Source organism: Bison bison, unplaced genomic scaffold, assembly GCF_000754665.1.
Source record: "Bison bison bison isolate TAMUID 2011002044 unplaced genomic scaffold, Bison_UMD1.0 scf7180017864473, whole genome shotgun sequence".
Lineage (NCBI taxonomy): Eukaryota > Metazoa > Chordata > Mammalia > Artiodactyla > Bovidae > Bison > Bison bison.
This window is the reverse complement of record NW_011495034.1, coordinates 11,107,588-11,121,514: the sequence shown is the minus strand read 5'-3', so window position 1 is coordinate 11,121,514 and position 13,927 is coordinate 11,107,588. Positions and strand designations below refer to the sequence as shown.

Sequence of the window (13,927 nt, the reverse complement as noted above, 5' to 3'; positions counted from 1 at the left end):
TGCAGTTCATGGGGTTGCAAAGAGTCGGACATGAGTGACCAGGCACGCATGCATGGCTACAGTGAACAAGTCAAATTGCTGCCTTACCCAATATTTCCTTTTGAGGATTTCCCAACAGCACTATTACTATATCCCAGTAGGAGCAAAACACATCGTAATGCTGAGTGGTGAGAGAGAATGTCCGGTGAAGTAGTTCAGTATTGCACAGGGTTCCCAAGGAAGATGGAAGGAGATGAGGAGGGAAGCTGAGTAGAGAATAGGTAATTAGGAACTTGGTGTGCTATTTTAGAGAACTTATGTTTTATTCAGTAGTATCCACTGGTTTTAAGTAAATTAGTATTATCAGTTTTATAGTAAAGAAAATTCATTCTTAAAATGGCATACTATATCTGAAAACCAATTTTTATAATGTGTATTAAGATAATTAAGGGATTACAGGACTGAGCCTTTGTTACTTTGAGTAGGAGAGATCTGAACATAGTTATGTAAACTCCTAAACATGAAAAGGCTGAATTGCAAGAAAGAGATCGGATAATTGGTGGAATGATTTGCCAGAGGCATAAGATGCCAGCTGAAGGATTAATACAGACAGAACAAGGAGCATCTCAATACTAGGTATGAAGAAAGGAGGGGAGAAGAGGGGGCATCTCTGTGCATATCGAGATGGACAAAGGAAACAGAATTCTCATGGGCTTTACCTAACTTGTGAACTAGGAAGTCATCGGTCATCTAAGAATGATGAAGGGAGTACTGGCAGATGGAGCTTCAGTGAGACTTTGGGATAACAGTTGAGGAAAACGGGAGCTAGAGATAAACGTGGACAAACAGAAAGATTATTTGGCAGTGTTAAAGATCATCTGAGATGGGATGTCATCAATATATAGTGACTTCAATAGGAATCTCTTCTGCTGACAGCACCTGGCCAATCACAGGAGACTAAGGAAAGCAAGAGGCAGCCATTTGATTGGACAAGTACAGGCCTGGAATTTCATCCTGTGAAGAGGGCACAGGTAATGGGTATTGACAAATGCTATTTCTGAAGCCTGAATCATAATGCCTAAGGCTGGCTGTGGACGTAGTTAACTGTCACAGATTCAGAATTATGATCGGTACACAAAGCAAAGCCCTAGTTGCTTTGCATGTTAAAACAATCTATTGATAATCAACTTTAATGTCCTCCAACTGTCAGCTCTCTTTTATCTAACAGTTGTGGATGTTTTGAAAGGGAGAATTCAAATAAATTTGAGAAACACTCAGTTTATGGAAGCAGCCAACTTGCCTTTTGTTCTTCTGAAAATGTTTCCTTATTGTCCACAAACTTCCTTCACACTCTTCTCTTTCAGAGGTTTTTGTTGTTCATTTATTTAGTCAATGAATATTTGAGTGATATGCTCCAGGCATAATAATTAAAATCCAATCACCTGAGCTGGAAAGTTTGTCTGTGTTAGTTGCTCAGTCATGTCTGACTTTGAGACTCCCTGGACTGTAGCCCACCAGGCTCCTCTGTCCGTGGAATTTTCTGGGTAAGAATACTGGAGTGGAGTGCCATTCCCTTCTCCAGGGATCCAGGTCTCCTGCATTGTGAACAGATTCTTTGCCATCTGAGCCACCAGGGAAGCCCTGGTGTCGAGCTGGAAAGTTTAGTCTTAGTATTTTTGAACATGGAAGAATTTGAGAATTATTCTTGGTTCTAACATGTTGGGAGCAACCAGATATTCCTGAGGCTTTTTCAGAGCTAATGGGTCATGCTGTATAACAAGGTGTCAAAAACTCATAAGGAAAAGTAAAATCATGATATGACACTACCAAGGGCAAACATCTCCTACTTGGAAGGAAAAGACTCATTTGCACTTTCAGTCTCTTCCTCTCTCATAATCTCTCTACATGAATTATGAGATTTGATGGCTGTGGTGATGGGGGTTTTAATGTATATAAAACTTTCTTTTCTTTTAATAATTTTTATTGGAGTATAGTTGCTTTACAAAGTTGTGTTAGTTTTGTTGTACAGCAAAGTGAATCAGCTATAAATGTATATATGTGTGTGTGTGTGTGTGTGTGTGTATAACACCACCTCTTTTTTGGATTTCCATCCTGTTTAGGTCACCGCAGAGCACAGGGTAGAGTTTCCTATGCTACACACTAGGTTCTCATTAGCTATCTATTTTATATTTAATTGTGTGTATATGTCAATCCCAATCTCCTAATTCATCCCAATATATAGCTAAGACATTTTCAGAGCTAATGTCATCCATATGTTTATCTCTACATTTATGTCTCTATTTCTGCTTTTCACATAAGTTCATCTGTACCATTTTTCTAGATTCCATATATACGCATTAATATATGATCTTTGTTTTTCTCTTTCTGACTTCGTTCTGTATGACAGCTTCTAGGTCCACCTACATCTCTGTAAATGGCACAATTTCATCCCTTTTTAGGCTGAATAATATCCCACTGTATAAATGTGCCACTTATTCTTTATTCATTCCTTTCTTGATAGATGTTTAGGTTGCTTCCATGTCCTGGCTATGTGATGCAAAGAGTGATGCAATAAATATTGGGGCCCTTATGTTTATTTATCTGAGCTAGACTTGAGATAGCCCCTTTCTGCCTCTTCTCCCACCAGACTACAAGTCCAGAAGGACAATGAGTGGCTCAAAAATATTTGTTAAATGAATGGATAAGTCATGCTAAATAGATATCATGAGTCTAGTAAAGTTATCTAGGCTATGCCAGCCATGGCTGGATTCTGCTATAATCAAGTGACCCCTTAGAGGACCCATGGCTCCTGGGGAGTGAAGTTTCTGAGATGAAACTCTGTGATGTGAACTTCAGACAGGTCAGCCGTTCTCACACCCTCTAATGTGATTGGTTGCCTGTTCTTTCTGCATTTTCATCTCAAATATCCTCTAGGCAAATTGCATCTGAGAAACTCATCTGAAGAATCCAAATCATTATAAATTATTTTCTGCCTACCATTACAATCACTGTTAAAGCCTTCACCCACTTCATTTACTCTATTTCTTCATTTCAGTGCTATCAAGTTCTGGGAGAAACAGAATAGTGTGATGATGTGCTAATTATATTTTTATGCCTTAACAAATATCTAGTGCTTAGGACACAACTTAGTTTCCTGCATATGTTAAAAATAAGCAAATGAACAAAACAAAAAGCAAATAAGCAAATACAAATTACCAAATAATACTATATTCAGATCTTTGAAACACATGTGTTTCAAAGCCATATTCTGATGCCTATTACTATAGCTGTATCATATCTTTCTCTTTTTTCCCCTCCCTCTCAATAAATGTAAGTCAAGAATTTAGTTATCTTCTACCATTCCATATTTTTTTACCCAAGTTGGTTTTGACAAACGATTTAGCTTGGGGAGGTAATTTTCTTAGGGGCCTTATTTAATTCTCATTCTAAACCTATGAGATTAGTGATACCTACATTTTGCAGGTGGGAGAGCAGGTTCTGAGAGGTTAAGGAATCTGATAATGAAAACAAGTATTGTGACAGAAGCATAGCACTCAAATATATGATTATTCCAACATCAGGCTGGTTAGGTACTGTTATCACTATTTTAATTAGACAGTTTCAGATCAAGGAGAGAAAGCACTCCACTCAAGGCCACTCAACTAGTAGAGATGTGTGACCAAGGCTAGGGTTCCTGCCCAGTCTGTCTCACCCCAGCACGTGCTTTTTCCTAGCTGACTAGCTTGTTTAACTAAGGGCTTTCTCTCAGCAGGGGGCCATTCTTGAGCATGTACAGCTTCCCTGTAACAGGGAAATTACTGGATAGAATTGTATACTGTCTTGTCCAATTAAAAGACAATCAGTGCTGAGAACACCTTACTGGCTGAAAGTGAGTGTTAATGCTTCTATTCTTTAGTCTTGCTTTCAGGAAATATAGTTTATATAGTTTAGGCTTGCTTTCAGGAAACTAAAACATGATAAGCAAAAACAAGTGAAAATTCGATGGCTGCTTACTGCCTTTGTGTTTCCCTTTCTTTTCTCCTTAGCTAGTGCCAAAGTAATCACCTAATACACAACCCCCAGAAGCATTATGCTGACAGATCCTGATGTTCCCCTTCTGTGTTTTCATTGGAGCTGTGCAGTTATGTCTTCAATCAAATGGAAATATGCTGTGAGAGATGCTGAATGGAATTTTTTAAAAGGCAATGAGGATCACAGTGACTACTCCTTGCTGATTTTTGGTGGGGAAGGAATAGCAGGAAAATAAACTAAACACGAAAAAATCGTTGTTTCTTCCACATTGCCATGTAAAGATACTTTGCTTGCTGTGTTCTATACACATTTAATCAGATCAGTCTAGCTGATAAAATAAAAGCTCCCCTCCCCTGGCCCCATGCTAATTATTCTTGTTAATTATTTTTTAATTATCTTTCTATCACTGCTTCTAGAACAACTGTCATAATTTCCACCTCAGAGGCTCCAGACATGACATACCTATAAATGTAGTATCAAGGATGGTGGCTGGTGTGTGAATGCTTTCAGAAGAAACACAGAAGAGAAATCAAACCCAAATACCGCTCTCAGCACATTACGATGGGTGAGTCTCTCAAATTGCTTCTGTTAATTATTCATTAGAGGAACACACACACACACACTAAACCACTTAACTATTTGAGGGTTCATGTTACCTAGTTCAAATCTGTATCTATCAAGTGTCTCACAGCATGTTGGACAAAGCAGAGCTCAAATAGTCTGCTATATTGCGTAACCTTACTTCCAGAAATAAAAGAAAAGATAGGCCACACACCAAGTAATTGTGTGGACCTTTGAGGTCTGCCATGTATTAATGATAACTAGCTCTTCTGTGTTGAAGTCATTAGCACTATGCTAGGCACTCTGGAAGGATACACAGTCATTGGATTTTTGTTCTCTATCTCAATTATTTTAAAATGTTGATAGCAAGGAAAAACATGCACGTGTGACATTAGAAAAAAATTAGAGACCAAAGGAGTGAGAGGAGACTATCAGGGCAGTTTTCCTGAAAGACGTTTAGGTGGGCGTGCATCATCAGGCATGGATAAAAGCTTAGAGGGTGTAGTGGTGGCAGTGAGCATGGGCTCTTTAGTGGGCAGCTGGCCTGATTGAATTGAGGACTCTGTGTAAGAATTTTATAGTAAAGTAAATATATAGCATATATATCATATATGGTATTATCCATTTGCTCAGAATGTCCTTAGTCAAATTCCATTTCAGAGGCCTGAAACCCTGCAATATTCACAATATAGTAAGTTTTTCTTCTCTAATATGAGATTAGCAAATTGTACCTCAAGCCAGTCTCATCTGTGTGCTTGGTTTTCAGAAAAATTAATTTTGTATCATTGTTGCAATTGGAATATATTATTCATAAAGTGTCATGCAAACTCTTTGTCCAAAAATGGGACCAAACTACTTGTTTAATTAATGTGAAAGGTCAGGGAAGGAACTGCTGCTTAAAAATATTCCATATAAGATTATCGCGTTTGCTTGATGCCATCTCTGCTTATCATTTCTAAGGAGATTATAAAGAGTTCATTTCTCCTACCTCAATAAAGCAATCAACTGAAGGCAAGCGTAGCCTACTCTCAAAGAGTTGGAGTATCTAGTTATTCTTGAACATATGAGAAAATTGATCATCTTTAAAGCCCAGAGTCCAATATAGTGCTCTAATGCCTAAAAATCTTCAAATGATTTGACGATGGGATAACACTGGTCTCAGATTTGTTCAGTTTCTAAAAATACAGCTTCGTTGCCTGTTTTCCCCAATGAGAATTAGAGGTCAAGCTTAGAGAAGAGTTATTCCTAATTTTGATAGTGGTATAATTCATAATTCACATGCATTTCATATTTATTTCCTACACAATTCTATGAGATAAGTAAAATGATCACAATCATTCCTGCCCTTAGACATGAATAAGAAGGGCATCTACTAGTCAGTACCTTGAGCTTTAGAAGACAATGAAAATTATAGATATTAAGACACAGTTTTTCCTTTTCAAGCTTTTCTTTTATTAATTTTTTTATATGTGTAGAATTAATTTGATTACAGAGAATTATGGAAAACAACTGTGTTAGCCACAGTGCCTGTTCCAGGCCAGAGGATGCTGGTCTGAGTGTGTGTTTGTGTGTGTGTGTGTGTGTGTGACATTTTTTGCCCTGGGAAACTAGAGAAAGAATCATATGGAATTTAGAAAGATGGTAACGATGACCCTATATGTGAGACAGCAAAAGAGACACAGATGTAAAGAACAGACTTTTGGACTCTGTGGGAGAAGGCGAGGGTGGGATGATTTGAGAGAATAACGTTGAAACAGATCGCCAGTCCAGGTTCGATGCATGGGACAGGGTGTTCAAGGGTGGTGCACAGGGATGACCCTGAGGGATGGGATGGGGAGGGAGGTGGGAGGGGGGTTCAGGATGGGGAACACTTGTATACCCATGGCTGATTCATGTCAATGGATGGCAAAAACCACCACAATATTGTAAAGTAATTAGCCTCCAATTAAAATTAAAAACAAATCAGTGCTGTTGCTTACGTCCTAAATCACCAAAGTGGTATGCCTAGATGTTCTCTTCCTCCCTACTTCACCCCCTCTCCTTGGATGGTCTAGTTTTGGTAGATGCTCAGGCTCATCGGCAAATCCTGGCACTTCAGTCATCAGCCAGGAGGTCTGGGAAGTTTTTACCTTCTGGCCCCAGCAGATCCGTAATCCCATACAGGCTTTGAGTGGGGTAGGGGCAGGCCCAGGGAGAGCAGAGTGGCTCTCTGTCCTCTGGGTGCTCAGTACTTTCCAGAGGACTAGGCTTGAGGAGGGGGGGAAGGGAGGTTGAGTGGAAAATAGGCCACTTAGGGGGCAGAGTTTATCTGATAACTTTTAGGTATTTTGACATATGCTACATTGGCCTTCATTTGTTGTTTTGCCTTAGTCCATGCTAATATTGGGGAAGACCTGTTCTTATTTCTACAGAGGAGCAAACTGAGGCTAAAGGGAATTAAATTAATTGACCAATGATTGGTAAATAACAGAGCTGGGATTTGAACATTGTCCTACTGAATTTAGAATCTCAAATTTCAGGTGGAGTGAAGATAGTTTATGGAGGGAGCACCTTGAAAAATGTAGACTTACGTAATAAATGAAACTTCTTGTAGAAGTCCAAGGAGAAAAGCCACATGGGAAAACCTTGTCCTGGAAAGATTTGTCCCCTGGCCTAGAGGCTATTAATCTTAGATGCGTGAGGATCAGCCTTGGTTCTTAATCTAAAGGTTTCCGGAGGATTATTTCTTAAAGCTTGAGTCACCAAACGTGAATAGTCTTTACATACATGCACAATACAAAAAATGATCTCAAGTTGAGAAGAGTAGGAAATTCAAAATTAAACCAAGGGAAATAGCGTGCTTTATTGCAGTGCTTCTGAGTCTTAGATTTACTTATTTGGATTTCTCTGGAGTAAATAAGAAGCATAACTTCCCCAAACTGCTTGCTGGTTGGCCTGTTTTGTGGAGCACTTTGTCGTTGTGGAAGTAGTAATTCACAGCCCCTCTACTGCTTGCTCTCCCACTGCAGGCAGCAGAGGGGAGCAGCCTGAGAGCTGCTCTGTCTGACCCATGGCAGCTGAAATTAATGGTTCCCACGTCTGACTAGCACTCAGGCCCCTGGCAAGTGAAGGAAAGACTGATCAGCATGGTTCTGCCATAAAACTAGTTCTCAAGTTACAGTCATGGTGCTGAGAGCCAAAAACACCTGGTTTGAACAAAAGCTTAAGAGTGCTTGCTTTTGGGGGTTAAGCTTCTAGGCTTTCCACATAAATGGAAAATAAACAGAAAAGCAGTACCGTTATTTACTTTTATATTTCCGTTTTGGGGAAAATAGGAGAGGAAATGATCATCCAAATAAATTTGGACAAAGTCAGACAAGTAGAGGAAATGAAAATTATTGAGTGTCTGTGCCTGTAGGCTAGTAGTATTAGAAACAGAACATCCGCAGCATGGGTGACAGAAGAAAATTATGAGAAACAAAGATTTTATATTTGAAAAGAAACAGTCTTATTGCTGCAGGATAGCAGAAATGTCTAGAACATGTTATTATGCAATGTGCTTGCAAGTGGAAGGGGTAATTGAAGGGGTATAAATCAGAGCATTACTGACTAATTTTCATGTAGGAAGAATTTGTTTTAGAGACTAAGTTAGTGCTTCTCTAAAAGGTTTAAAAATAAAGTGTCTAAAAACAGGTACACTATAGACTTTTAGGAGAGAATAGACAAGGCAAAGAAATATGTGAAATGATAAGAGCAAGAGAAGATAACAGGATTAGTCATATGGGAGATTTCAAATTCCTTGTTGTGATGTGTGATTTGTGAAACTTTTGAGACAAGGTTAGAATGAGGGAAAAGGACATGATGGATTTTCTAAATGCAGATCATAGATTTATTTATTTTTCAATGTACAAAGCCACAACTGACAAGAGCTGCCCAGAAAAGTTTTTAGGGTAAAATTTTCAGTTCAGCTATAAATAGATGTCCAGAATTGCCACGTTCATCAGGAGAAGTATAGGAAAGTGGAAAATGCATAGTGAAAGTCACTCAATCATGTCCAACTCTTTGTGACTCCAAAGACTAACCCATGAAATTCTCCAGGCCATAATACTGGACTGGGTAGCCATTCCTTTCTCCAGGGGATCTTCCCAACCCAGGGATCTAACCCAGGTCTCCTGCATTGAAGGCAGATTCTTTACCAGCTGAGCCACCAATCAGCGCAAACTTTTGTAAAGTAGCATCTGTTCCCACAAAATATTCCTTGTGTTATGCAAATATACAGCAGTAATCTCTGCCCCAAGAGTCACCTGAAGCTCTCCCCAGCATTCAGTGTTATTCTCAGCATAGTATTAGCTGGCATGCCCACAGCGCCTCATGGCAGCTGTGAGGAAGATGTCTTGAAGTTGAATGCATGTAATATGAGGAAGTGCCTGCTTGGGCATCAAAGTTCTGGCCAGTAGGCTTTCCACAAACTCCTGGAGATTAGGAAAGAAAGGAATCAGATTACAAGAACAATATAAACAGCTTATAAAGTAAGTAGTTAACCTTGTTATGTGTATATATGTTTAATTATGAATATAGTGCTGAGTTTTATGTACTTTATATACAAGTAAACTTGTTTATTAACAATCCTTCCAGTAGGGCTTGGTCACATCTTTTGGACTTCTGGGTGGGTGGGAGCCAAATTGCAGCCATGGTTCACAAATTTATGTCTTCTTTAGCCTCCTTGCATTTTGTTTCTGCTCAGTGACTTGCTGTTTTTTTTTTTTTTCCATAAAAGATCTAGCTCGGAAAATATCTTAACTCGGTAACCCTTCAGACTCCTTTTTCATTTTATTTAAGCCTTGATTTTATTGTGCAAGTGTTTCTGCCTTTAGCACCACTCCTGCTAGCTTATTGCTTCTGCTAGACATTTTCACTGAGCTCTGTTTATGCCACGCACTTGCATTATACTATGGAGTTAGAGATATTTCTGTTTAGTCAGGAAAAATGGGAACTTCTCTCTGTTGCACTAAGAATTTTCTAGCATAAAATTATGAGCTATCAAAGCAACAGTTCCCCCCCTCCCCACCAAATAGCAAATTTAAACATTTAATTGCAAACCACACATATTCATTGATTGCTTGATATGGGCCCACTACTAAGTAAAATACAAGAAGATATGCCTGCCTTCAAAAACCTCATAATCTAGCAGAGAAGCTAGGTAGGAATTATATAGTGTGAGGGCTGTCATAGAGGTGATTCAACAGTCTCCTTGTCCTCTTTGACAGAACACTCTCTTGACTTTCTCCCTATTTCTCTGGCTTCTGTTTATTTTAATTTTTCCAATGCAGATTTATACTCTACAGCCAAGAATCTGGAGTTCCTCTAGGGTAGATCATAGCCCTCTTCTCCTCTCTATATATTCTCTTCCCAGTTTGTTTCTCTGTATCCATGTCTACTATTTTAATTTATATGCAGAAGACTCATAAGTTTTCCCTTTACTAAAAACTCTCCTCTGAGTTTCAGACCTATATATTTTCATTTTTATTTGACATATCTCCAGGGAATGTCAGACTTTAATACGATATGATAAAGAACTGAACTCAAGATCCAAACCCCTCCTCTCAAAATCTGATCATCTGCTAGGACCACAGTGAATGGCACTGAAATCCATTTCCTTGTTCAAGCTAGAAAATGAGGGACTATGCTTTGACATCTCCTTTTTATTTGTCTCCAGTACTCAATCTATTGTTAAGCTCTATTGGTTTTCCTTTCTTAATTACTCTCACTTGTATTATTATAATAGCCTCCTTTCTCCACTCCCAGATCTGTATTTTCACTCTGAAGCCAGAGTGATCCTTTCAAAACTCTAATCTTATCAGATGATTCCTTTCTTAAAATCTTTTCCCACTTAGTTTTTTTTTTTTTTAATAATAATCTTATCAAGATATAATTTACATACCATAAAATTCACCCTTTTGAAGTGTGCAATTCGGTAGGTTTTAGAATATTCACAGAGTTATGCAATTATCATCTCTAATTTTAGAATATCTTTTTCTTCTCAAAAATGAAACTTGTAACTAATACCAGTCACACTCCATTCTTCCCTTCCCTCAGTCCCTGACAACTACTAATCTACCTCTGTCTCTACAAATTTGTCTACTTTTTATATTTCATATAAATTAAATTATACAATCCCATTGTTTTTTGGATAAAGACAAAAATCATTAACCTTGGCTTTAAAACCCTGTGGAGCCTGGTCTCCATTTCTTCTCGTGTCTCATCTCAAATTGCATTCTCCTCCATCTCTTGAATCCATTCACATCAGGCGTCTTTCTTTATTCCCTACTTAGAATGCTTCCTGCTGCTAAAGGTTTTTGCATGTGTTATTTTCTCTTTCTCTTCTTATCCAGTAAATTCTGTCTCATTGTTCAACAAGAGCCCAAATGTTACTCTTTCAGAATGGATGCTCCTGACCCTTCTGACTGTATCAAATCTCCTAATCACAGGGTCTGATGACACAGGATGCTTCTTCTACTTTGAAGCCTTTGTCACAGTTGCAGTATTCATTTTTCTTTTGTCATTATTTGATTAATGCCTTTTCTTCAGTGGTCCAAGCTCTGCCTTAGTATCTAGCATAGAGTCTCACAGATGGTACAGACTGATTAATGTTTACTTAATGAATAAAAGAAGATTGGAATAAAGATTTGTGGAGAATAGGTGCTGAAGTTGAGCTGACATTAGAAAAAGATGAAAAATGGAATGCAAAGTTTGGTAGGGGAAGTATGCAGCAAATATTTTCAGAACTGGCCCTTAGCATCCTGGGATATAAATGTAACTCAACCTTCTGCACCTTCTTACCTCATCTTCTCCATCTATAAAATGAGGATTACATTTGTCTTTGTATGCCACAGACTAATTCAAAGACTCAATGAGGTAATGTATTTAAACAAGTTTTTTAAACCATATATCAGAGTTATTAAATTAAAAGTGTTGTTCTTATTAAATAATCTAGAAATATATACTCAATAATCTTGGTTATTTATAGGGTATAAAACTAGGTGGTATGGAAAATAGGGAGAATGATAACTTTTATCATTTGTATATGTAACACATATATTTGTCAATTATAAAGTTTAAATTTGTTTCCTTGATTGATAAGAATGTGAAAGGCATTTTGCTATTTTATGAAAAAGAGAAGCAATCGGATCTAAGGTAAGTAAGATGACATATGTGACAACAGGATTCAGTTCAGTTCAGTCGCTCAGTCGTGTCCGACTCTTTGCGACCCCATGAATCGCAGCACGCCAGGCCTCCCTGTCCATCACCAGCTCCCAGAGTTCACTCAAACTCACATCCATCGAGTCGGTGATGCCATCCAGCCATCTCATCCTCTGTTGTCCCCTTCTCCTTCTGCCCCCAATCCTCCCAGCATCAGAGTCTTCTCCAACAGGATTAGAAGTAGCCAAAACATTGAATACTGGCAGAGATCTTAGATAACAGCTATAACTGAACCAATAAGAAGTTCAAGGCTTGTGTGAGATTTAGTCAGGAAAAAAAAAACAAAAGCTGCATGTGAAAATGGATGTTTCATTTGAAAACCCAATTTTTTTGTTTCATATTGTTGATTAAATATATCATAGCACTGTAATGTAAGAATTTCTCTGAGTTCTGTGTGATTAAAAACTCATCAGTAGCTTCTGTGGGATAAAAAATTTATGTGGAGACTAATCACAGTATCCTGGAGAGGAGAAAAATTGGCATTAGCACTAAATACAGTGCCTATTTAATAAATATGTGTGTGTATATATATATATGTTATATACATTGATATGTCATTTCTATGGTATTAATGATTGATTTAGGAGAAGGAAATGGCAACCCATTCCAGTGTTCTTGCCTGGAGAATTCTATGGACAGGGGAGCCTGGTGGGCTGCAGTCTATGGGGTCCCAAAGAGTCGGACATGACTGAAGGACTAACACAGAATGATTGATTTGGTTGTACATCCAAGGAGTAGAAAGACTATTTATGATCATGTAAATTCCTATTATTACAGAATTTGGGGATAGACAGGGCCTCAAGCATCATCATATTTTAATCCAAGCAGGATATGGCTCTCTTACAGGTTTACGTTAGCTGTTAGTTGCAGAAACAGGCCTAGAGTACGGGCGTTGAGATTTCCAATCTAATATTGTTACTTTACTACTGTCACTAAGAAGTGGCTTCAATTATCTTATTGGGTCCATCCTTCATGTGGCTATCCTTAGTTCTAGCTCTACAACCAGAGATTGGCTTGTTTACATTTCCATTTGCAGGCTATTGTACAAGAGCATCTAATCTGGTTTCAGCATTATTACTCTTTGAATTTTAGGGCTATCAAGATTAATGCCCATTGCATAACTCTTCATGTCTAAGAATTTATAAGCAGCCAGTCTTTAGGTTCACAGAGAAACTTCTTGAATGTCAGAACTAAGAAAAATTTAGGGAACTCTTGTGCTGTCTTACTGGGACTGTTAATTGGTACAGCCACTATGGAAAATAGTGTAAGGTTTTCTCAAAAATAGAACTACCACATGATCCAACAAGGTCAGGAGGGGTGGCGGTGAGGAGATACCCCTCGTCCAAGGTAAGAGAAACCCAATTAAGATGGTAGGTGTTGCAAGAGGTCATCAGAGAGCAGACACACTGAAACCAGAATCAAAGAAAACTAGTCAATCTAATCACACGGACCACAGCCTTGTCTAACTCAATGAAACTAAGCCATGCCTTGTAGGGCCACCCAGGACAGGCGGGTCATGGTGGAGAGGTCTGACAGAATGTGTTTCACTGGAGAAGGGAATCACAAACCACTTCAGTATTCTTGCCTTGAGAACCCCATGAACAGTATGAAAACGCAAAATGATAGGTTACTGAAAGAGGAACTCCCCAGGTTGGTAGGTGCCCAATATGCTACTGGAGATCAGGGGAGAAATAACTCCAGAAAGAATGAAGGGATGGAGCCAAAGCAAAAAAAAAAAAAAAAAAATACTCAGTTGTGGAGGTGACTGGTAATAGAAGCAAGATCCAATGCTGTAAAGAACAATATTGCATAGAAACCTGGAATGTTAGGTCCATGAATCAAGGCAAATTGGAAGTGGTCAAACAGGAGATAGCAAGAGTGAACATCAACATTCTAGGAATCAGCGAACTAAAATGGCCTGGAATGGGTGAATTTAACTCAGATGACCATTATATCTACTACTACGGGCAGGAATCCCTAAGAAGAAATGGACTAGCCATCATGGTCAACAAAAGAGTCTAAAATGCAGTACTTGGATGCAATCTCAAAAACGACAGAATGATCTCTGTTCATTTCCAAGGCAAACCATTCAATATCACAGTAATCCAAATCTATG

General features: G+C 38.5%; 1 long non-coding RNA gene across 2 annotated transcripts in view; it reads left to right on the top strand.

Moving 5' to 3' along the window:
* The first annotated feature begins 437 nt into the window (after positions 1-437).
* Positions 438-13,927, top strand: part of LOC105004244 — a 36,663-nt gene continuing 23,173 nt past the window's right edge. The window contains exons 1-3 of one of the 2 annotated variants that reach the window (XR_827196.1): positions 438-1,010; positions 4,026-4,150; positions 4,428-4,576. This is a non-coding gene — a long non-coding RNA (uncharacterized LOC105004244). The remainder of the gene's footprint in view (positions 1,011-4,025; positions 4,151-4,427; positions 4,577-13,927) is intronic. The other variant, XR_827197.1, reaches the window with a different exon arrangement.